This window comes from Leiobunum rupestre, chromosome 6 (assembly GCF_980474605.1).
Source record: "Leiobunum rupestre chromosome 6, qqLeiRupe1.1.hap1, whole genome shotgun sequence".
Lineage (NCBI taxonomy): Eukaryota > Metazoa > Arthropoda > Arachnida > Opiliones > Sclerosomatidae > Leiobunum > Leiobunum rupestre.
In genome coordinates, this window is record NC_143389.1 from 27588690 (window position 1) to 27611395 (window position 22706).

The 22706-nt window shown below is 34.3% G+C and overlaps 1 long non-coding RNA gene and 1 pseudogene across 1 annotated transcript; both read right to left on the bottom strand.

The window, feature by feature from the left end:
- Nucleotides 1-6733: 6733 nt before the first annotated feature.
- LOC149940561 (uncharacterized) lies at nucleotides 6734-7832 on the bottom strand (annotated as a pseudogene).
- Nucleotides 7833-19342: 11510 nt separating this feature from the next.
- On the bottom strand, nucleotides 19343-20649 carry LOC149940562 (uncharacterized). Its single transcript, XR_016481292.1, has 3 exons — nucleotides 20476-20649; nucleotides 20041-20166; nucleotides 19343-19976 (listed from the first exon to the last, which is right to left on the bottom strand). It is a non-coding gene; the product is annotated as an uncharacterized LOC149940562 (long non-coding RNA).
- Between the last annotated feature and the right edge of the window lie 2057 nt (nucleotides 20650-22706).

The following is a 22706-nucleotide window of genomic DNA, read 5'->3' on the forward strand; positions in this document are numbered from 1 at the left end:
CCCATCGAGCAAGTGCTATAAAACCTTTTATCTAGTGACTCATCGAGCTGCCGCTGAAGCCGACTATTGATCGACGCCCTGAGACAATTTCCGAAATATGATTATCTCTCTTCCATGTCTGATTGTTGAGGGAGGCGGGCGCTGAGGTACCCGCGACGCCAGATTCGTGATTTTGCCCGAAGGCCATTAGTAGCGCTTATCGCGGCTTTTATCTCTCACTGAGATAAAAATAGCACAGTCCTTGGTCACTTCAACCTCATATTGGTTACGTAGAAATTCTATTTCAATTTAATGGCTAGACGATTTTGCAGTGAGTGTTTATTTGGTTCAATCAAAAACTATACATCATTTTCGATTAATATTCTTCCAAACTTAGGGAAAACATTTTTGAACTTTAATTTGAACAAAGAAAACCGTGTACAGTACCTTAAAAAACCAAAGAGTATTCTTCCAATCGATAGTTCAGACTGAAATAAAAATGGTAACGTAAATATACGAATGGGAGGATGCTCAAAATTTAAAAGTTGGGCGAGCCAGAAAACATTTTGGTTTTATTAAAAAAAAATTATGTTTTAAACATATTTTAAAAGCCAGGCTCCTGGCAACTGCATATCACTTTTGGAAAATTTATTTTGCTGATAAACATACATTCAGAATAGACGCAACTATATGCATTATTTTGATAACTTGTAAGTACCACGGCCGAAGTACCACGTATCGGTTTAACGTATGAAATAAATATATTTTAGTTTCCCCAAACGTTGTTGGTCTTTTTTACCTCTTCAACCGTGTTCATTATTTTGATAGAGTTTTGTTAAGACTGTTTCACTTGAAAAATATACATTCGGACCATGTAATCGAATATTGTATATTAAAATAATTAAAGTTACAGGCAGCTGGGGAATTAGCTATTATGTACGTTTAATTTGGAGAGAACAAAATAGTGTTCAAATTTGTTTAATGAAGTTGATTTCTTTTATTCTTCCCCGGAATAGGAGATGATTGGATATAGGTTCTACAGTAGTGTAAATAGGTTTTAAAAACTATTGATATTCCTTTAGCGTATAATTCTGATTTATGGGGAAATCTAGTCAAAATGGGCAATTGTATAAAACAATTAGTAATGTTAATAATGAGTATCGGTGGGAAAGTTGTCCTTTATTTTAAAAGCAACATTTGTTTAACACTATACAGACATGGAAAATAAACAATTGAGTAACGGCACTCCTTAGTTTAATTTTTAAAAGAAAAGGTTTAACGAAACCTGTACTTTCTGGACAGTTTTTCATGAAATATGTCCCATACGAACAATTTATAATGATATTTTAAAAGATATATGTCCTAAAGGAAATCATATCCTTAACAAACCTGCCAGTTTTGAAAGTATAAATTTGTTTATCTTTTTATGACGTTCCTCACTACCAATAAGCCAAAATGAAAACCGATGTACTTTAAGTAAACGAAGATGAACGCGTTTGTTTTTTAATAATTGATTTTTAGCTTCCATCAGATTTGAGGTAAATTATAAATTCAATGAGTGATTATAGAATGACACTATTTACTTTTGCTTATGCATTTCCGAGTTCCCTCATCGCTTGTGGTACTTGTAAAGATATGCTATCTGACCAAAATTGATTGAGGCTGACTTCTTAATTTGATTCTCCTTAATCTGTCTTCAAATTTATTGCTGATGTTATGAAATGCACAAAAATGAATTCAATTCTTGAGACTCTGAACACAAAATGGCACAAAAAATGGAATCTAATTTCGATGATTAGAGTACTTTCTGTATTCGTTATGGAGAAAGAGGCAACAATTAGTTCGTATAATAAATAAAATACCGGGTTTGGCTCTCAAATTCGTGCTTGGACATGAGCTTAAAATGGCATTATTCGCGAAAGCGCCAGCCGCCTGGAATTAGCTATGTCGCCTGTGAGTATCTTTTTTTATTTTAATTGCATTCTTTACTTTTGAGACATTAGAGTGGAAAAAGTGAACATTTAAATTTTTTTGTCTCATTAATGATAGTAAAAAATCATAAAATGGGAACTAAAATAACAATTTTAAGATTTTTATTGATTTTAATAAATCAAACCCGGTATCTGCCAAAATTCGGTTTAAGTAAAAAATAATGTCAATTACTCAATTAACACGTTCGCGTTTTGCTACCTTATTTCTAAAACCGGGTATCTGAATAAATTCAGTTTGGGTAATGATAATTTGATACCCATTGGAGCCCTCCATGTCCCGTAACTTTGGGGCCTCGATTTCTCCGCGACCAGTAAAGTGATAAACATGAATGATTTGTTCATTGAGGTATGAAAAATTCTTAGTGGCGTGATACCAGTTTGAGCACTCAGTGTGTTTCAGAGAAGTCTAACACAAATTTACTTTGGTTAGCAATAAGAAACGTTTTCCTAAATTGAACCGTATCCGAGTACTTAGCCGTCAAAAATCGGCTTCCAAAAGGTCGAAAAACGCGCAAATGTTCAGAATCTATTATTCCTTGGACACTATTGTTTCTACTTCGGTGTTTTTTGAACTTGTTAAGCATGCGTGCAGGATTTCAAATCTAGTTAAAATGTACATATTTACAGAACACAACTACTGTTACTGTTCCAAAATAAAGCTCAATTATAATTTTATGTAAATAATATTATAAATCCTTTTCCAATAGCAATTTGATAACGCTTTGAAATGTGTATTAATTTTTGATAAAAATATTGGAAACGGTTGAAATGTTTATTCTACTTTTGGGAAACACATTGGAAAAGATTTAAAAAGTGTATTTCATTTTTGAAAAACATATTGGAAACCAAAAAAATATCTTGAAGCCTTACTAATTATCCTTCCCAATTCCTGTCCCTTCTTGGCCGAAACAAATGACACAGTTTATTATATATATTACCTTTTTCTCTTAATACCAGTTGGGCGGTAGATTTGAATTGCATTTGGATATTTTTTACAGCTTGTTATCACATACCTATAATTTTTTACTCATTATAGTAGTCTGGGGCCCAATTAACATTTCATTAAGTATATTTGGGAGATTTTTTATCATTGGGTATCAAGTCAAAAGGGATAAGATCTATTCTTTCTTGGTATAAATGGGATGAAATAGTGGATCCGCGCGGTAAACGCTGTTTTAACTAGAAAAAAATCTAGACCTGTTAAGCAGGAAAAATAGGCGTTTCAATAACTGCCGCTCTCTTTTTCGCTGAAGAAAATACACAAGTGATTATGTTAATTTTATTTGTACCGCTAAAGTTGATAGCGAGCGTGAATTTTTTATTTCAGATCGTGCGTACGAGATTGAACAGTTCCTTAAGATCTATATTGAAACATTAAGCAGCGCGTGCTTAAAATATAAAGCGTGTACAAGTAGTTCCTACTCCTTCTGCGTTTAATGTTTCAGGGTTGCCACACGTCAGGGAAATCAATTTTATGTTGACACTTGTTGAAGGTAATTATACTCTAGATCTATGATAAATTCAATGATTATCATTTATTTTATTGATAGTTTTGTTAATTTTTTCAACATTGCAATAACGTTTTTACTGAAATGAAAAACCATATGAATTTATTAACTTCTGATAAAATAAAACATAAAATAAAAATTTTGGCCTTAAAACGTAAGAGAAAATCTCTTAAAATGCTGGTCATTGAAAACAGGGAATAGTCAGGGAATTTCAATTTAAAAATTTGGTGGCCACCCTGTGTTTGAAAGTTCTCTCCTCAATGGTTAAAGGGGGTTTCCACGAGTTCTTCGGCTTCCAATTTTCATAAAAACCTTTCTAGTTTATTGGATATATAGTAAGTGTAGGGAGCTGGTGGCTCGCGTGGCACCCTGCTACGCAATTTAACCTGGCCACCTGAATTAAAGACAATAAAAGTTGCTAGATGAGGTGGTGTCTTGGGTATTAGACTAGCTGATTATTAAGGAGTCAGCCCGGTTTAGACAAAACATGCTGTGCGAGCTGTCACTTGTCCGACGGAACCCCTGCCAAAGAGACACTTTGCAGTTTGCTTATGCAAACCCATGAGGAAATGTGGTCGGGCGAGAGCTTAAGTCTTAGACTTCAAAAACTGTCGACTTCTAGATGCGGAAAAGCGCCTGCGGTCAGGGCTTGGGTCAAGGAGGTTTCTGTTTCCAAGCCTTAACTCTCATCAATAGAGGTTTGTTTCGTAAGAGTACGGAAGATTCTTCGGGATTAACTTGATTTATCAGCGCCCGAATGCGTTATTTTTAAGCATAGGATTGTTGCAGGGATTACTGCATTGTTGGAGGATGTTCAACGGTATGAAGTTTCCTTCGCGGGCGATAAATGCCAGCGGATGCCATTGAGTATTTTTTTAATTGAAGTTGTTTTTGCGTGGCAATATGTCGGCGTAGATGCTTAGGGCGTCGGTGTAAATATCGTTGGCGTAATGACATATATTTATTAAAACAAGGGGTTCACTAATATTATCTAGGGCTAATTCGAAATTTCCAGATAATAGAGTTCGTGCAGTGGCAGAAGAAATTGACGTTTCTAATTGTACTTTTCTAATTGGAAATATGTTTCTCAACTTGACGGTTCTCAAGATAATTTTTGAATGACCAGGTCATTGAAAGTTTCCGTTGTGTCCTAAAAATTTCAAATCCGTACTAAAAATAGACATTGACTTATTAGCAATTGTGATTTTTTGTATATGCTAGGTGGGACTGGTCACTTGACTTGCATTATTATTATAAATTGTAACATTACAATTCTAAAGTTAAGATATTTCAAATTAGTGTTTAGCTTTTTATATTGAATTAGCGACTTTAATCCACATATATGTACCAAGTTAATTTTAACCTTGTTTTATGTATGAAGGAACAACCTGAGAACATTAATTTTAGATAAAATACTATAACGTTATGCACAGAATGGTTATACGATTTCTCAACATAATATTTATATACTTACAAACAAAATTTATAAGTACGTTTCGAAAATACCACCTTCGGCTACGATGCAGGTTTGAGCGCGAACAATCATATTGTCGAAGGCGGCTGGAATCATTTCCGGGGTTACTTCACGGCAAGCGCTTACAATTCGTTGACGCAGCTCTTCAAGGGTCTCAACCGGAGTGGCGTACACTTTCTCTTTGACAAAGCCTCAAAGAAAGAAAACCAACGGAGTCAGATCGGGCGACCTTGCTGGTCAGTCTACGGGACCGTTTCTCCCTATCCATCGTTGTGCATATTCGTTGTTTAGGTAATCTCTCACGGCTCTGTGGTAATGAGGCGGGGCACCATCTTGCTGAAACCAGTCTTGCTCGTTGAACCAACAGCAGTTCGTCAAGTTGTTGTTCTAGCACATTTCTCAAGAAATCTAAATAACTCTGGCCATTTAGATTTTGCGGTAAGAATACGGGACCAATTAACCGGTTTCCAACAAGACCAATCCAAACATTCAAGCGCCCAAATTGAACTTGGTGACGGTGTTCATATCCCCAGTGGGGATTTGTGTCTTCCCAAACATGATTATTTTGGTGATTCTAATGGCCGTCTCTAAAATTTATTAATCAATATAAGCTATTATGTACGATGATAAACATTCTTACTGCTTTATTCTTACTGCATTAAAAGTTTCTTAACTTTATTCGAATTATCGTTCAATAAGCTATATACCTTGCCTGATGACACTTCGAAAAAATTCCAACGGTTATTGGAAGCAAAATTGTGCTGATTAAGGGGCGAAAAGTTATAACGTTTACACTTACAGAAACCCCAGAAAATATGCTAGCATCTCACAAATTTAAATTATTTTTTCATACAAAACTTTTATAAATAACAAGTTACATGCGTTTTGTGCTCGTGTATTGTTATCGATTAAACCAAGCGCTTACCCCAAATGGTAATCTACGCTCAAATGTTACATGCATTTTCGCGACAAATTTTTATTTAAAAATAATTTTATTAGTAACTTTGTCAGCTTAAGAAATTTATTCTGGTCCTTAGATAAAATTTCGTTTTAGTTGCTTGATAAATAAGAAGTAACATTTCATCGGTATCATCAGAAACTACAGAGCTACTCTCGGTCTTACAGTAAAGAGCAATTAATAGAAGAGCCGTGTCCGCATCCGACTTGGCTAAAACTACTAACGATAGTTTCAAAATATATTATTTCAAGTTACAAATTTTAACGTTCGACGAACCATTTCAGAGTTAAACGAATACAAACGAAATTTCCCAGATGGTTGCTATATTTCAATAGGCTCCTCTAAGGTTTTCCACCATTATCAACACCCCTTATAATACTTGCCAAAACCGTTTAAATTTTCCGTTTATTATTATTTCTAGGAACAAAGTTAATTTCCCCGGGCTATTAATATAAGCTTTATCTATAATATAAATAACAATTGTTTTACGGCTTTTTAAGAATTTTTTTGGAAATTGTAACCGTGTTTTAGGGTTATTTTCAGAGCGCGTATCTCAAAATGTATTAGTAATATCATACGTTGTCGTTAAGTGGATGGAGGACGCAAGATTAAAATAAAATGAACTGAGTTTATTCAGAGCTATAAACAATGAGATGACAGACAACAAATTTTATATGTTTATATATGCAGTTAAAAAAGCATTTGTTGCCAAAAAATGAAAGGTAAAAGATAAAAATACAGTAGACCCAGGGATGGTCTGTATCAGTTACAACAGTTCCCCGTCCAGAGCTGGATTCTTGATATCTTAGCTTTGTCGTCAGATTTACTGATGATCTTTTATACCCAAATTCTGGATGCAGGAATGGTGTTTACCGTGTTTTGCTGCAAAGAGTCCCTTCGTTAACAAGTCTGCAGACATATCATTCGTTGACATGTATTTCAAGTCGATGGCTCCAGATTCGAACGCTTCTCTGATGAAGATAAAAATTTTAAACGAAGATATGTTTTTATTATAATTCTGGTGAGATACGCAACCCTGGGAATATAATCGGAAAGGTGTTTTAAATCTAAAAATAGCCTAATTTGTTAAATTTTTAATTAGTTAACTTTTTTATGTATAATGATTTTAATATAATTAATAAGACAGTTGACTTAGCCCTCTAAATGCAACATACATAAAACCTAAATTGAAATTGAAATTGAAAGTCTATATGTTCTGTGCGGTAATGGAAGATCGGGTTTCGGACAAGCTTTTGGGCTTCTTGGTTGTCATTGTAAATTAAGATTGAATTTGTCGAGATTCCAATCTCCCCTAGGAACTGTTTAATGTACATCGCTTCTTTTGTCGCTTCCGTCGTAGCCATGTATTCGGCCTCAGTGCTTGAGAGTGCGACTGTCTTTTGTTTTTTCGCCTCCCACACGACAGCTCCATTTGCCAGTTTAAAAAAGTGACCGGTGTACGGACGTCGATCATTGACACAGCCTCCCCAATCGGCATCGACGAATCCTTGAAGCTCTTCTCCACTCTTTTTGAAAAGAAGTTCGTGTTGAGTTGTACCCCTCAAGTAACGTAAAACTCGCTCTCCAGCTTTCCAGTACTCTTCGTTGTAGTTGGTATTGAACTGACTCAAGGTGCTCACTGCGTACGAGGTATCGGGACGAGTGGAAACGGCCAAGTACATCAAGGAGCCGACAAGGCTTTGGTACGGAAAACTTTCCATGCTCTCTACAGATGGAGATTCGGGTTTTATCAATTTATCGTTGGTGTTCGGCGGGGTAGATATTGGTTTCGAGTCTTGCATTGAAAAACGTTGAAGTACCGCCTCCGTATACTTTGATTGCAACATGTGGATAGTTGATTTAACGAGGTCTTGCCGGAATTCGATGCCTAGGCAATGGTGAATGGCACCCAGGTCCTTCATTTCGTTCTTTTAAGAGCATTAAAATAAGCACATCTCTCTTTTCGCTCTTTTTTAAGTGCCGAAATAGGCGCTCCTCTTATTTCGTAAAGTTATCTTTTTAAAAAACATTTTCCGCTTAATTTCACTGATAATAACAAAAGCGCTTACAGTGATAGGAGCGGTACCTATTACTGGCTACTTTAGAAAAATTCAAGAACCAATTTATCAGTTATGATAACGTAGCGACAGTACAAAAATGTCACCGTTGATTGTTTTATAAGATCATTTAAATACATTTAGATTTGTAACAAAAATTTCGGCAAAAGGCCTTTCTCTAAATAACCGAGGCATTCTTGTTTACTGTTTTATTTTTACTTCGACAATGCTTCCCCATCTCTCCCACTAATGAGAGCTAAAGAATTCGTCCATAGGTTTGACAGCTTAAATTTAAGAACAAGCTGGGCAGTCATAGCGATTTATGTAAATTTATTTAAATTATTATATTTAGAGTGGCTTTCGGCCTAAAGATTAAATTCGAAGTTTTTCAATATATTTCCGAACCTTAACGTATGATATGATATTAATTTTTCTGAACTTTATACTTAACGTTAATAAAATATTTTGTTAAACAAATGTCAGAAAATTAAAACTTAAGTTTTTAAATAATATTAAAAAAAAATAATATATATATATATATATATAACTTTTAAGCCATAAAGCCTTATATTTTAACATTGAGTAAGCTTTTTGAATATAAACTTATATTATGTTAATCAATGTTAAATTTATGACACTTTACGTCGTTAGTAAGGTTTATTGAAAATAACGTTATATAGTTGTGGTCCATTTAAGTATTTGTACGTTAAAAAACCGCTATAAGAAAAATGACCAAGGCTTAATAACTCTATATATATATATATATATATATATATATATATATATATATATATATATATATAATTATATATATATATATATATATATATAATTGAATTGAATTGAATTGAATTTTTATTTGAGTGCATTAAAACAGTACAAGACACCAGCGGGCTAATACACTGAGAATAAACAATCGTGAAAATACGGAAAAGAATTTATGAAAAATTAAAATTAAAAATAAAATTAAAATGAAAATTAAAATTACGTCTTATATTAACAAATAAAACATAAACATAGCAGAAATTAAGTGATACATTATTGCAAAGAAGTTAATAGTCAAACATACAAACTGTATTTTGTCATAAGACAAACAGACCCGTTTTTAGTACAAAAGGTTAGAAAGGTATTTTTGTTTTGTTTTTTTTTAAGTACATCAAAGAAATATATATATATATATATATATATTAATTTAAAATAAAAAGTTAAAATTAGGAATTTACAGTTATACGTATTTGGCGTGTTGGAAGCGGAGTACTGAAAATATCGTTCACATTTCCATATTGATTTGTATTAAACATGATTCTATTTAACAGGTTACTTTTTAGTGGAGGTCCATAAAAAGGTTTCCTCTCCCTGTTTGACCGTGAGCTACAGTTCAGTTATAGATTTTGGAGAAGTTCAGAGCAATTATACCGTGCAACCAAGAGGTTGTTTGCAAATTTGATGTCGCGTTTAATTAGGGTATGCAAGGTTGAATCAATTTTAAATTTAGTTAGGAATTGAGAGTAAGTTATCGTGGCCGTGTTTTTGTTGTAGTTTGAAAAAATAATATTGGATAGATGGTAAATTTTTCTTTGTATATTTTCAAGTTTGGCTAGGTTAGTTCCGCAGGTACTACTAAAAATTACAGAACAATAAAATATTGAAGACATGATTAACGATTTATATAGTGTTATTAGGCACGGGATGGAATTTAATTGTTTGGAAATTTTAAAAGCGGCTCCTATAAGTTTATTGGCTTTTATGGTGGTTTGATTGATATGATTAGTAAATAACAGTTTGGAATCAAAGTAAGCACCTAAATCTTTTACATTATCTTGACGGTTTAAAGAATTATCGTCGATTTTATAATTGAAAGTTATTTTATTAGTTTTCCTGGTATATGAAATCACTATTGATTTACCGGGGTTGATTGGAATGTTATTGCTCCCACACCACGAATTTAAATTGTTCAGTTCAAGTTGAAGAGAATGACAGTCAGAATAAGAATTTATAATTTTGCACACTTTGTGATCATCGGCCAGTTGAAAAAGCTTAGAATGTTTAAATAAGGTAGGAATGTCCGAGATATACACATTGAATAGGAGTGGGCCTAACGAAGACCCTTGAGGGACCCCGCAGATGACGTCATAGGATACATTTGTGATTTCACCGTTTATCTTTAGCACGTTTCTACGTTTCGCCAAATAGTCCTGGACCCACAGCAGTAGACTACCAGCAAGGCCATGGTGCGATAATTTTGCCAGAAGCCTCGGGTGGGACACACGATCGAACGCCTTTGATAAGTCGATATAAACGGTGTCGACCTGTCCGCGGCTTGTTACCTGGGGTTCCACGAAGCTGGAAAAACAAGCTAGGTTTGTTTCGACAGATCGTCCGCTGATGAAACCGTGTTGTGTGTCCGGAAGGAAAGATTTGAACCATTCGTATAGGTGTTTGTTCATGATATAGTCGAATACCATTGCCAAAGAGTTCAAGACCGTAATAGGTCTATAGTTCGAAGGATCGCCCGCAAATCCCTTTTTAAATATGGGGGATATAACGCCGATTTCCAATCGGCCGGAAATACTCCATTTTTAATCGACATATTAAAAATATGAACCAACGGATTTATAAGTATTAATGAACAGCCCTTAATGATGAAGTTCGGAATGTCGTCTTCGCCCGAAGTGGTAGTTGGTTTTAGCTTTTTAATAGCGTCATGAACGTCATTTTCCGTAATCCTTAAGTTGAAAAAATTGTTGGGTAGAACATCAGGCAAGGTGTTGGTGTCGACAAGCGGGTCAGAAGTGTCGTGCGCTATGTTGGAGAAACAGTCCGCAAATTCCAAGGCGATATCGTTGTTATTGTTTAGTAGTTGACCGTTTTTTAACAAATTTAAAAACTGTCGGGATTTATTCCGTTTTTTATTGACATAATTCCAAAACTTTTTACTATCTCGACCAACGGAACATGAGATGGAACGTTCGTATGCTAACTTGTCTCTGGAGAGAAGTGCCTTAGTTAGTTTGCGCTGAGTGGAGTAATTATCTCTATTTTCATTGGAGGTAGCGCGTTTTAATTTGCGATGTAAATATTTTTTCCGTTTTAATGCTTTAATTAGCTCGTGCGAGAACCATTCAGGGAACGTCTGCTTGTTATAGATATATATATATCTCTCTACATATATATATATATTTCTATATATATATATATATAAATAAATATAACAATAAAATTCTATTCTATTCTATTATATTATATATATATATATATATATAACGTATACAAGAAAAATAAATAAGGTCCAATTTAATTATGAAATCAACGGACAAAGTTTACTACGCGATAATGTAACTAAAGACTTGGGACTTTACTTTGATGGTAAACTCAATTTTACAACCCATGTGGAAAAAGCACTTTTAAAAAGCCAAAAAAATTTAGGTATAAGTTTTAGATTATCTCGACAAATAAATTCTGGTGCCTGCTTTTTAACCCTTTTTAAATCTTTAGTTATGTCAGCTATTTTATACTGTTCGGTAATTTATAGCAGTACCTGTAATTCTAATATCTCCAAATTGGAAAGAGTCGTTAAAAAATTTAATTATCTCCATACGGAATATTTTACAAAGAACTGGAAAAACGTTTTAATCGACTCGATCAAAAAACGTTTTATCAAAAATGACATAAAATGGTTAAACAGAATAATCACCCAAAAGCTTAACTGTGGTGATATCTTAAATCTTCTGAATTTTAATTGTGGCAAGCGAGTTTCTATAAAAAATCATCTCTTTTATTACAATTCAGTTACTCCTACCGCAATGAAACGCATGATGACTAACTATAATAACTACGGGTTCGAAAATGACATATTTTGCATAAATAAGTTGTTCAATAAAATGATAAAAATATCTGACTTTAAGCAGTTTTAATTTAGATTATATATTTAGTTATTTATTTTTAGCTTTTGTTTCTTTTTGTCTGTATAAATTACTGAATATTTTTTCTATTAAATAGTGTCTAAAACGACGCTGCAATAACATATAAAATAATTTTAAATTAATCAAATGTTTTGTAATGAAGTATTGTATTTTATATTTTTTTTGTTATATAATTTTGGTTTTGTAATACATTGACACATTGTGTAACAACCCGTTGGTTCTTGTAACTGTTTTGTTGCACATTAAACTCGATTCTATTCTATTCTATTCTATTCTATATATATATATATATATATATATATAAAGAGAGTTATAGCCTCAAGGCCTTGTAACATCCTTTATATCATTTTAAGCCATAGAGCCTTTTATATTAACATTAAGTAAGATCTATTGATAATAAACTTATATATTGGTGGTCTATTTATAAAATTTCTCGGTTAAAATTCGCATTAAGAGACATGACCTAGACTTAATAACTTTATATATTCAGGGTTATAGCCGCAAGGCCTTATAACATCCTATATATAACCTTATAGCCATAGAGCCTTATATTTAAACATAAACAAACTTTATAGATAATACCATATACATTGGTCGTCGATGTAAAACTTTCTACGTTGAAAATATGCAAAACAAGTTCGCCAAGAAGGCGATAATATTATTTCGTTGCCCGTGTTATAGTTAAACAGGGCTGACATAGACTTGAGCGGAGCTTTCTAAACGAAATTGATAGTTACGTGGTTTTGCTCTAAGAAATGATTTCCCTGGTTTTAGCATTATAGACTCTTGGAGGAAAGAAGGTGTTTCTGGAGGGGATAATACAATACCTCTAGCCGAGGCGGTGAGCACTTAAGCGCGACAAAGGGGGACAATGAAAATCCTACATAAGCTATATTTTATAGATTTCTAATCCAAAAATTAGTTGGTAAAAAAAGCGAATAGTGATCATCTTCGGGAGAAAGTATTGAAGCTGAAATACCCACCATGTAAAATTTCCCAAACAACAGAGCTCCGGTCAAAGGATTAGCAACTAATTGTTAAAGCAGTGAATTTCTTTCACTATAGTGGCGACATCTCCCGTTGTCTACATGTAACACTTGGTCTAACGGAATGGCTGGGATTCAAGTGTCGTCTAAGAAGTTAAATTTAGTTCATACAAAGAAAATAATATTAGAAAGTTGTATAGTGAAACGCTAACCGTCAAACAGTGTAAAAACGAACAATTATAGCAGCATCCAAAATTCGCTAAACTTCCACTTTCAAAGTGGGAAGTTAGTTGGAAGAATAAATCGCGTGATGTTAATGATAATGTGCTCAACATCACGCGAAGATCTCTCGCCAAGGCTGTAATAATAATAATAATAATAATCAGCTAGGCTAATACCCAAGGCACCACCTTAGGCCTAAGTCATCAAGCGACTTTTAAAGCCATTAATTCAGGTGGCCGGGTTAATTAACGCCAAACCGGACAAAATTCTTACTTCACACTATAGTATACTTTTCTACTATATCTCATAGTTTCGTCTCACAAGCTAGCATACTTTAAGAAAACGAGTATACTTTGTACCCGCGAACTAGCATCCTTGCGACGCTCAAACTTGTATACTTCATACGCGCACACTTTGCAGTGAAGTGTTTTCGCTGACTTTCCCCGTCATTCGCTGGCGCGTTATTTGAATCTAACCACGTAACGGCCGGATTTCAACTCGAGAACGGTCAGCTTTAAAATTTTAACTCAATGTTCAGGGCCTGATTTCCAACTAATCGCACCTAATTCAAAGTACCCGAGATGGTTATTTATCTAATTTATAATACTGATTTTAAACGCCTTCTCTCTTAGTTCCCTTATCTCTTGTGGAGGGGGGGGGGTATGTCTTAAAGTTTGACTTTATATTTATTTATTTATTTATTTGCATGTCATGTTTCCTAAAAACTCCAAATTCCGAACGTAGGCGACGCCACTATAGTGGAAAACGCTTGCACTTCACCGCCAATGCAATTGGGGCCCGCGGTTTAGTTACCCCGCCCATTTCGTAACGCAAAAGACGGTATAGCCTACACGACGCCAGAGGGTCGAGAGAGTTTCCAAACCGGACAGTGTACCGAAATTGTGCAATAGGCCCCCAATCCCTTCGCATTTCACCAGTGATAGACTGAGTCTTATATTTAAACCAAAGAATATATATACGCTTCGCTTACTAGATTCAATAGCCCAACTTGCATACAATAGCAGACACTGGTCCAAATTTTCCCTTCGCTTCAGCAGCGCAATTACTGGCGCCTCTAACAGCTGGTCAAAAGCCTTCTCCCGTGTCTCGAAAGTGTTAACAGGTTATTTGTATGGAGACGCCTGTCTAGTAAGCGAAGCGTATATATAGTCTTTGATTTAAACCCTCTTCATTCCTGTACTTTCGTTGCTCTGTAGTGCCAGACCAACTGGTGCCAGTGGATTTCACGTGTTTTGGAAATGTGTGTGGGCTACTGTAATTAGTTTGTAAAATCTTCCAAGAGACCCCTTTCTTCATTTTTAAGCCTAGCTATATTTTGGCGAGTGGCGCCTCGACTTGTACGTTATCCCCCACCCAGGGAATCCCTTCTTTTCTCGATTCTATTCCCTTTCGCACAAGGAACTTAACTTCACAACCAAATATTATAGCATCGAAATGGCATCTCCAAAAACCCCAACCCAAAAAATTAACCAATTCGTAAGATTCCAAAATCTTGTCGGGCTTTGCGATAATCCAAGTTTAGGTTTAACTCCCTGGCCGCAAGGGTTGCGTGTCTTATTTTTTAAAAGGACTGTAGGAAGTGCAACACAGATATTGGATATAGCCGCATTCTGCTATCTGAACAGCGTATCGGTCAGCGATGTGTACAAGACGTTGAAATTTAATAAGACCTAGTCCATCACTGAAAAAAAGCGATTTATTTGATTCCAGAAATTTCTTTAATAATTGGTTTAAATATAAGACTCAGTCCATCACTGGTGGAATGCGAAGAGATTGGGGGCCTATTGCACATTTTCGGTACACTGTCCGGTTTGGAAACTCTCTCGACTTTATATTTATTTATTTATTTATTTGCATGTCATGCATGTTTCCTAAAAACTCGAGAATGGTCTGCCCTAGAGCTTTAACATTTTAACTCAATGCTCAGGGCCTGATTTCCAACTTATCGCACCTAATTCAAAATACCTGAGATGGTTATTAATCTAATTTATAAGACTGATTTTAAATGCCTCCACTCTTAGTTCCCTTATCTCTTTTTTATATTTTTCCTTATCTATTTTTTTCGGATATTCCAAGAGTTCGAGTGTAAGGGGATAACACTATGTCATGATATTCAAACCAAAAAGGGGTTTAGACTTTTACAATGGAGCGACAAGCTGACGGGTCTCTATGGGCGTCCACGGTGGGGGAGGGGCGGCTGAATTAAAGCTTGTCATTTATATATTTATTTATTTATTTGCATGTCATGTTTCCTAAAAACTCGAGAACGGTCAGGTCTAGAGCTTTAAAATTTTAACTCAATTTTAAGGGCCTGATTTCCAACTAATCGCACCTAATTCAAAATACCTGAGATGGTTATTAATCTAAATTATAAGAATGATTTTAAATGCTTCCCCCTTATCTCTTTTTTTATATTTTTCCTTATCTATTTTTTTCGGATCTTCCAAGAGTGTTTCGTTACCGGCCTTGACCCGCCTGCCCTCGCCCCGCAGATTGCGTACGTTAAAATACTATAAAAGCTACTCGCGGAAAGATAGTCTAACGAATCTCAACCAAAATAGCGACCTGGAGCTGTCCGCATATTTCCCGTACCCACCTCGATCCGCCTGCCCTCGCTAAGCAATTCGCGAACACAGTTAAATACTATAAAAGCTACTCGTGGATCCTTACGGAAAGATAGTTCAAGGAATCTCAACCAAAATAGTGAGCTGGACCTGTCCGCATATTTCCCGTACCCGCCTCGATCCGCCTGCCCTCGCTCCGCAGTTCGCTAATCCTTGCCAATGGGGGCGGCGGCGGCTCTCATGTCCCAATCTCGATCGTATAATTTCGGTCCCGCCCGCGTGGGGCTGGCACCGAAATAAAAATAAATGACCAAGCCTTAATAACTTCAAATACGTAGTGATATAGCCGTAAGGCCTAATTTTATAACAAACGATTTTTGACACTAAGGAAGTTTCATAGAGAATATTGTTATGTAATAATGGTTTATGGTAAAATTTATATCTAAAAAAAAACGCAATAAAAGAAATGACCAAGGCGTAATAACTTCTTATATATGGAGTTATAGGCGTAATAGTAAGTTACTTTTGTTTTGAAATATTCAAAAAATATGCCTTATTAAGCAGATCAATCTGGTTAAGATAATGAAAAGTTTAGGAAGTCATTGGGTGGGACTAATATAAAAATACTGTCAGATATATTTATATCAATAAGTATTTAGGTTTATTTTATTCTTTAACAAATTGCAAGTGTCGTTTTATCTTCAAAGCCTGGATTAATGATAGCAATTTACAATAATTTTGTATTTCACCACTGCACTCAACAAGTAACATGGTTTTTGTTGAGTGGAAAAATTCATCATTCGTAAAAAGATACTCAAAAGTGATATCGTGTGTCAAACAATACAGTGCTGCCAGTCTTAATAAAATCATTAATTTCTTAGATTTATTATATTCTTCATCAAATGCTAGTGACGTTCGGAATTTCAAGCCGTGATTGACATTAGCAATAAACCAGAATTTTCTTTTTCGACTATGAATTCCGAAAGTGACTTGGGTTTTGGAATTTCAAAAAATATTCCTTCTAAAGCAGATCAAACTGGTTATGAAAGATAAAAATTTAAAAATCTCCTGAACGTCTAACATAAAAGTGCTCTAAGTTCATAGGATTATTTTATTGGTTATGAAAATGCTAGTCTCGTTCGGACTTAAAAGCAATGATTGACAGTAGCAATTAACCAGAATTTTGTATTTTGACCTTGAATTCCGCAAGTTACTTCGCTGTTGGAAATTTGAAAAAATCTTTTTTCTGAAGCCGGTCAAGCTAATTTTAATAATGGAAAAGTTTAGGAAGTCTTTAAGTGTGACTAACATAACAATGCTGCCAGGCTTATCAATAAGTATTAAGGTTTTATTTATTTGTTAATAAATTGCTAATGTCGTTTTTTGTTCAAAGCTTTGATTGACTGAAGTAATTTACTAGAATATTTTAGAAACTAAGCAATAGAAAATGTATATAGCAAAAAGTACAACAAATGACCACTCACAAATTGAAATTTTCGACGTTACTTTAATGCCACCGGATAAATTTTAGAACACGATGCATACACTTTAAAACCTCCTCTAACACTGGACAATTTCGCGGTGGAAAAAATGTTAAAAAAACAAAGAAAAATATGAAACAGAGACCCTTCCTTTGTCTGAAACACAAATTATTATTATATTACAAAAAAAGCGTATCCAGAGAAAAATAAACCTACTGACAACAAATAACGAGTAAAGAAAACGACACTGATAACATCAAAAGTAACATAAGACCCAAAAGTGTGTCAGAACTGTATAGTAATTAATGAGAATTTGTCCTAAAGTAAAAAAGGGAAATGAAGAGGGAGACGGAAAATACGTCATAAAAATCGAGATACTCGAGCGCTACCATTTGAGGCGGCTTAGAACTAAGAGTGATATTCCTACGCGAGCTGTGCGATAGTAAAATGGTGCCAATTCTCTGTGCATCTAAAATGTATCAGGTTGCGGCTTAAAGAGTTTCAAGCTAATGGCCAAGATATAAAACAATGTGATGCTAAATTCTTTGAAACATTTTATTTATAACAAAGCTTAACAAAGTTAGCCTTGTCTCAACGTCACACACATTCAAAATACGCAGAAGTTACGTTTTACTACCATAACACTCAGCACTCGGTCCGTCCCAAAAGTCAATAAGAAGAAGTGGAAGAGAACATGCCCGTACACACACAAACACAACAAACACAAACTCAACATTCACACCCTACACATAAATATTACCATAACGAAATATCCAATCAAACTGATTTAAAACTGTTGCGACGGAAAAAAAATCCAAACCAAACCCAACCGCAAATTAATCCGCTAACGCTCACCGTCACACGGTGGTTTTACTGGGAAGAATGCCTGTTGGAAATTTGTTATCAGCTTCGAGTATTTTGCTTTCTGGTGCTACATTTCAAAGAATTTTCTCTATTTTTGAATATATGGGATTAGAGTGTATCAAAAAGCCTACTTTCTACTTTTTGCAAAGAAATTATATAATACCAGAAATTCGGGTTGCATGGAAAAAAGAGCAAACTAATATTATAGGAAAATTACGCAATTCCACTAAAGTAGAAGTTTCAGTCGATGGTCGTTTTGATTCGATAGGCCATTTAGCAAAATTCTGTGGTGTTACGTTCCTTGACCAAGATACTGACAAATGTATCCATTTTGAAATGAGGTGGAATACAAATCAACAAATATGGAACTGGAAGGCTTAAAAAGGTGCCTATTAAAAATGGAAAAATGTGGAATTCAAGTCATCAGAATTACATCGGACCGTCATATTCAGATCGACCATCAATTTGATGTTTGGCATTTGTCAAAAAGTATTGCAAAACAAATTACAGCCGTAGCTAAGAAAAAGGCCAACAAAGATTAACATTAACAACCCTGGGTAAAATCTCTTAGTCGTCACATGTGGTTCACTGCAGAACAATGTAACGGAGACCCTAACATTCTAATTGATACGTGTAAATCTGTTATTTATCATGTCTCTAATGTTCATTCATTTGCAAGTTTGACCCACTACCAAACTTGCATTCATGGTCCTCTCTCAACTGAAGAATCAAGAAAAAAGAAATGGCTCAAACCTGATACTCCGGCCACGGCCGTCTCGAGATCTGCTTCGCGCTCATAGCGGCCCAGGCAAAGATTTCCTCTCCTATGTATTTCCGCGAATACCTTCTTTTAACACTAGGAGCGCTGTCTGAGCCCCCCCTTAAATGTAAAAAATTAGCGGGATATTTCATAGTTTTCTATGGCGGTAAATTCAACTAGTTAATCCTTTTTGCATTGTTTTTCAAAAACTTCTGGAAAGTTTGGGATATACATCTTATGATTTGATCTTTATCTAATAAGTTTTCATTTAAAACATTTATTTAATTAAAGTAATATGCTTATATTGAGTTTTATTAGTTAATTGCTAAGCCTAACCAAAGTTTCTTTTGTTTTTCACAATTTTCAAACCAGTATTCGCATTTTTTATCAGAATTTTAAATAAATAACCACAATATTATTTAATAAATACCTTTATTATTCTTTAAATTAAGTTCACATTTCTCAAACTTAAGTTTTAAAATATTGCCTATTTTTAATTTGCAAAAATGTCCACCACAAAAATTTGTTGTGTTCCATTTTGTGAATCTAAGAAGAATATCAATGTATAATTTCATCAGTTTCCAGTTGATGAAAGTTTATGCAAATTATGGACTAAGAACATATCTAGAAAAGATTTTGGGGTCAATGAAGCTTACGCATCACGCAAGATTTGTTTGTAGTGGGACATTTTAAGGAAAGTGATTACTATCAAGGTCTAAAGATCCGCAAATTAAAGAAAATATTGACAAAGGAAACATATGAATCTATAATATCTATTAGAATAACTTCATTGTCTACAATATCTTGCGTGTCATACCTCCTTAAATCTGGTTTCCAGTTTGTCTTGACAAGAAATTTAACGAGCGATGCTATTGAAATGTTTTTCAGCATTCTCAGGAAAATGGCTGGAGGGAATGACATGCTTGATGCAAGAGAAACTATATTCAGTTTGGAATCCTACCTTAAGAGAGGCACTATATCATTAACAAAACCTAAAACATCTAACGTTCCCCAAGACAGCTTCACAGATCTATCAGCCATGATTGATACTAGACTCGATGGATTTTCAACTATTTTTAACGGCAATGAAGTTACGTTACCATCTGAAGTTATGAGTACCCAGATACACAGAGATGCACCTTACGGCTAGCAAGTATCGCATACTTGGCTGGTTATGTAGTACAAATCCTAGAGGAAAAACATTTTTGCGAATTGTGCCTTGAAAATGTATCACAGCCTAATTCTGACTCACCATTAGTTGGATTGATAAAATTGTCCGACAGAGGAAACCTTAGGTATCCGCAGCAAAGCTTTATCATGTTAATGGCTATAGTAACAACATTCATAGAGAGAGCTGTACCCTATCTCCGGGATTCACCTGCCATTTTAAAAAAACATTGAAATCCACTTGTGGCCAAAAATTGCTCTATGCCCTTACATCCAATGTGATTTGAATAATAATCACCGAATGAAATTGCTGATTTAATTTGTTGAAAGGTCGTACTTCCAATTATCACAAATATTACCAAAACTCTGTCCGCAAAATTTGAGAAAGTGAAAGAACTTGTGCATAAGCCTCTTTCTTGAAAAGTACTCAAGTTGTAAATTTTAGTTTTCTAAATTTTTAGTCGTGTATCATTCAGTGGGAAATTCACATTGGTTTATTATATTTATCAGATTTAAATACCTTCCAAGTTTCCATCACTATTTTCATTCATAGTGATCTTCCAAGTGTCAGTTAGTTAATTAAAATTCATTTATTTCACTACTTTAATTAAAATAAATTTTTAAACATTAATACAAAACAAAGGCCTCTGGAAGTTACTACATAGCAAAATTACAGCTGTAAGGAGAACCACGTGTTTATGTTTACATTTATATACAGAAAACGTCGACGGCGACTTCTGGCTCCAGAATGATCAAATTTTAATAACGTTTTTCAAAACTTTACTTTGCGTTAAAAAATCTCAAGAGGTGTTTAACTTTTTTATTATTAATTAACTTAAATATTACAAAAAAAATATTTTACAAAAAATTACACATTACGCGATAATAATTGAAATTCCAAAGTTCCGCGCAGTTCCTCCCATTCGATAACATGGCTGCGAATTTTCTCAAGGGGGGGCTAGACTAGCGCCAGAAAACGATGTGAGAAGTTTTTGAACTAATTTCCCATACGCGATTTTCGTACGATCGCCTGGGCCGCTATGAGCGCGAAGCAGATCTCGAGACGGCCGTGCTCCGGCTTACGATGCTTTGTTTGAGATTATCAACAAAAAGAGAATTTTATGGGACTTGAAACAAATAAGCGGATTCTCTCATACTTCTAAATTGGAATCATACCACAGCTTACTTCTAAAATATTGTCCTAAGCAGCAAGAATTTGACTTTGATGTTATGGAAGCGCGTACAATGTTACCCGCTTTAGATCAAAACTTTTATGTAGACAGAAAATTTTATTTTGAAAAAGAAGTCGAATCTACAACCGAACACTCGAATAAAGAAGAATTTGAATATTATTTTTCCAAAGCCACTGGCGAATGGCATGCGAGACCTCGCAAAGAGCCTAAGTCTTACGTGTTCATTTATGATATTATCAAAAATATTGCCAACCGTAAACTAACTAACGAAGATGAAATACCACTGGCTTATTTGATGAATGCAACTCGTAAAAGACCAAATATTGCTCCGATTCCACGTCCAGACAAACAAAGTTTAGTCGAAGCTGCGAAAAAGAGAAGGCATTTGTAATTGAAAGCAAATTTTAAAAATGTATTTACTTAATATGTACCTTATTTGTCATTATTCTGGTTCAAACATTTTTCTAATTTCACCATTAAAAAATATTAGTTCACTATCTATATTATCTTCTTATTTAGAACTAATGGGGCTAGTGAAATAATAATATAGTATATTATACGCTATCAAAAGATTAAATTTAATATTTAAAGAATTAGCTTTACTATTATTGAACGTGAAAAACAAAATTTTTCATATTAAAAAGGTGTGATTAAGTTGAATAAGTATTACAGTATAATAAATTGACTTAATCTAGACATTTAAAACTGTAAATCTGGGTAATGAGGTAAATAATTTATAGCACCAGAGAAATGATTGAACTTGAAAATTTAATATCATAAAGATATAAAAATAACTTATAGAATTTATATCAACATCGCAAAACTATAGTAGCAAGTTATTGGGTTATTTACTATCACAAACTATTAGTGATTAAATAGATATTCAGAATCAGAATATATTATAAATCATCATCATAATATCATAAAAATATTGGTAGCGTATGAAACTTATTAAATAGCCCTAAATCTCTCCAGGTTCGTAGCTTGTATATGAATTTACATCATCTTCAAGAAAGTCTTTTCGTATGTCAAGAATTGTGCAAAGTGGGACAGCGTTGCAAATACCTCTCTCCAGCTTCTGAAAAATGAGATGCGTATACGTTCGATAAACTGGATAATGATTTGTTCTAAAATATAAAATATAATTAGTTAAAGTTACATGTAAATTTGAATATAAAATTACCTACCTGTTTGTAAAATTTTCAGATAACTGTCTTTGACGAGCATGCAAATAGCTCCTATAAGTGGCTCTCAAAGCACGCTTTCGCTGGCACAAACTTATAATTAATGTCATTAGTTACACACTGAGCTGGTCCATCTCCATCAGATTCATTTAAGTATTCAATAACCTTCTCAATTTGTTTGCCACAGATGAACCCTCTCCTTACATCCTTCCAACTTAAATATATCTTTTATGTTTTAAATTTGTTCATCATCAGCAGTTAGGCCAACCCATTCAGGAACACATTTCCCACAAGTGAAGTTTTTTGATTTCCTCTAAATTGATTTGAATTTGGGCATTACCAACTATCTCATTTCTTCGTTGATTTTCTATTTC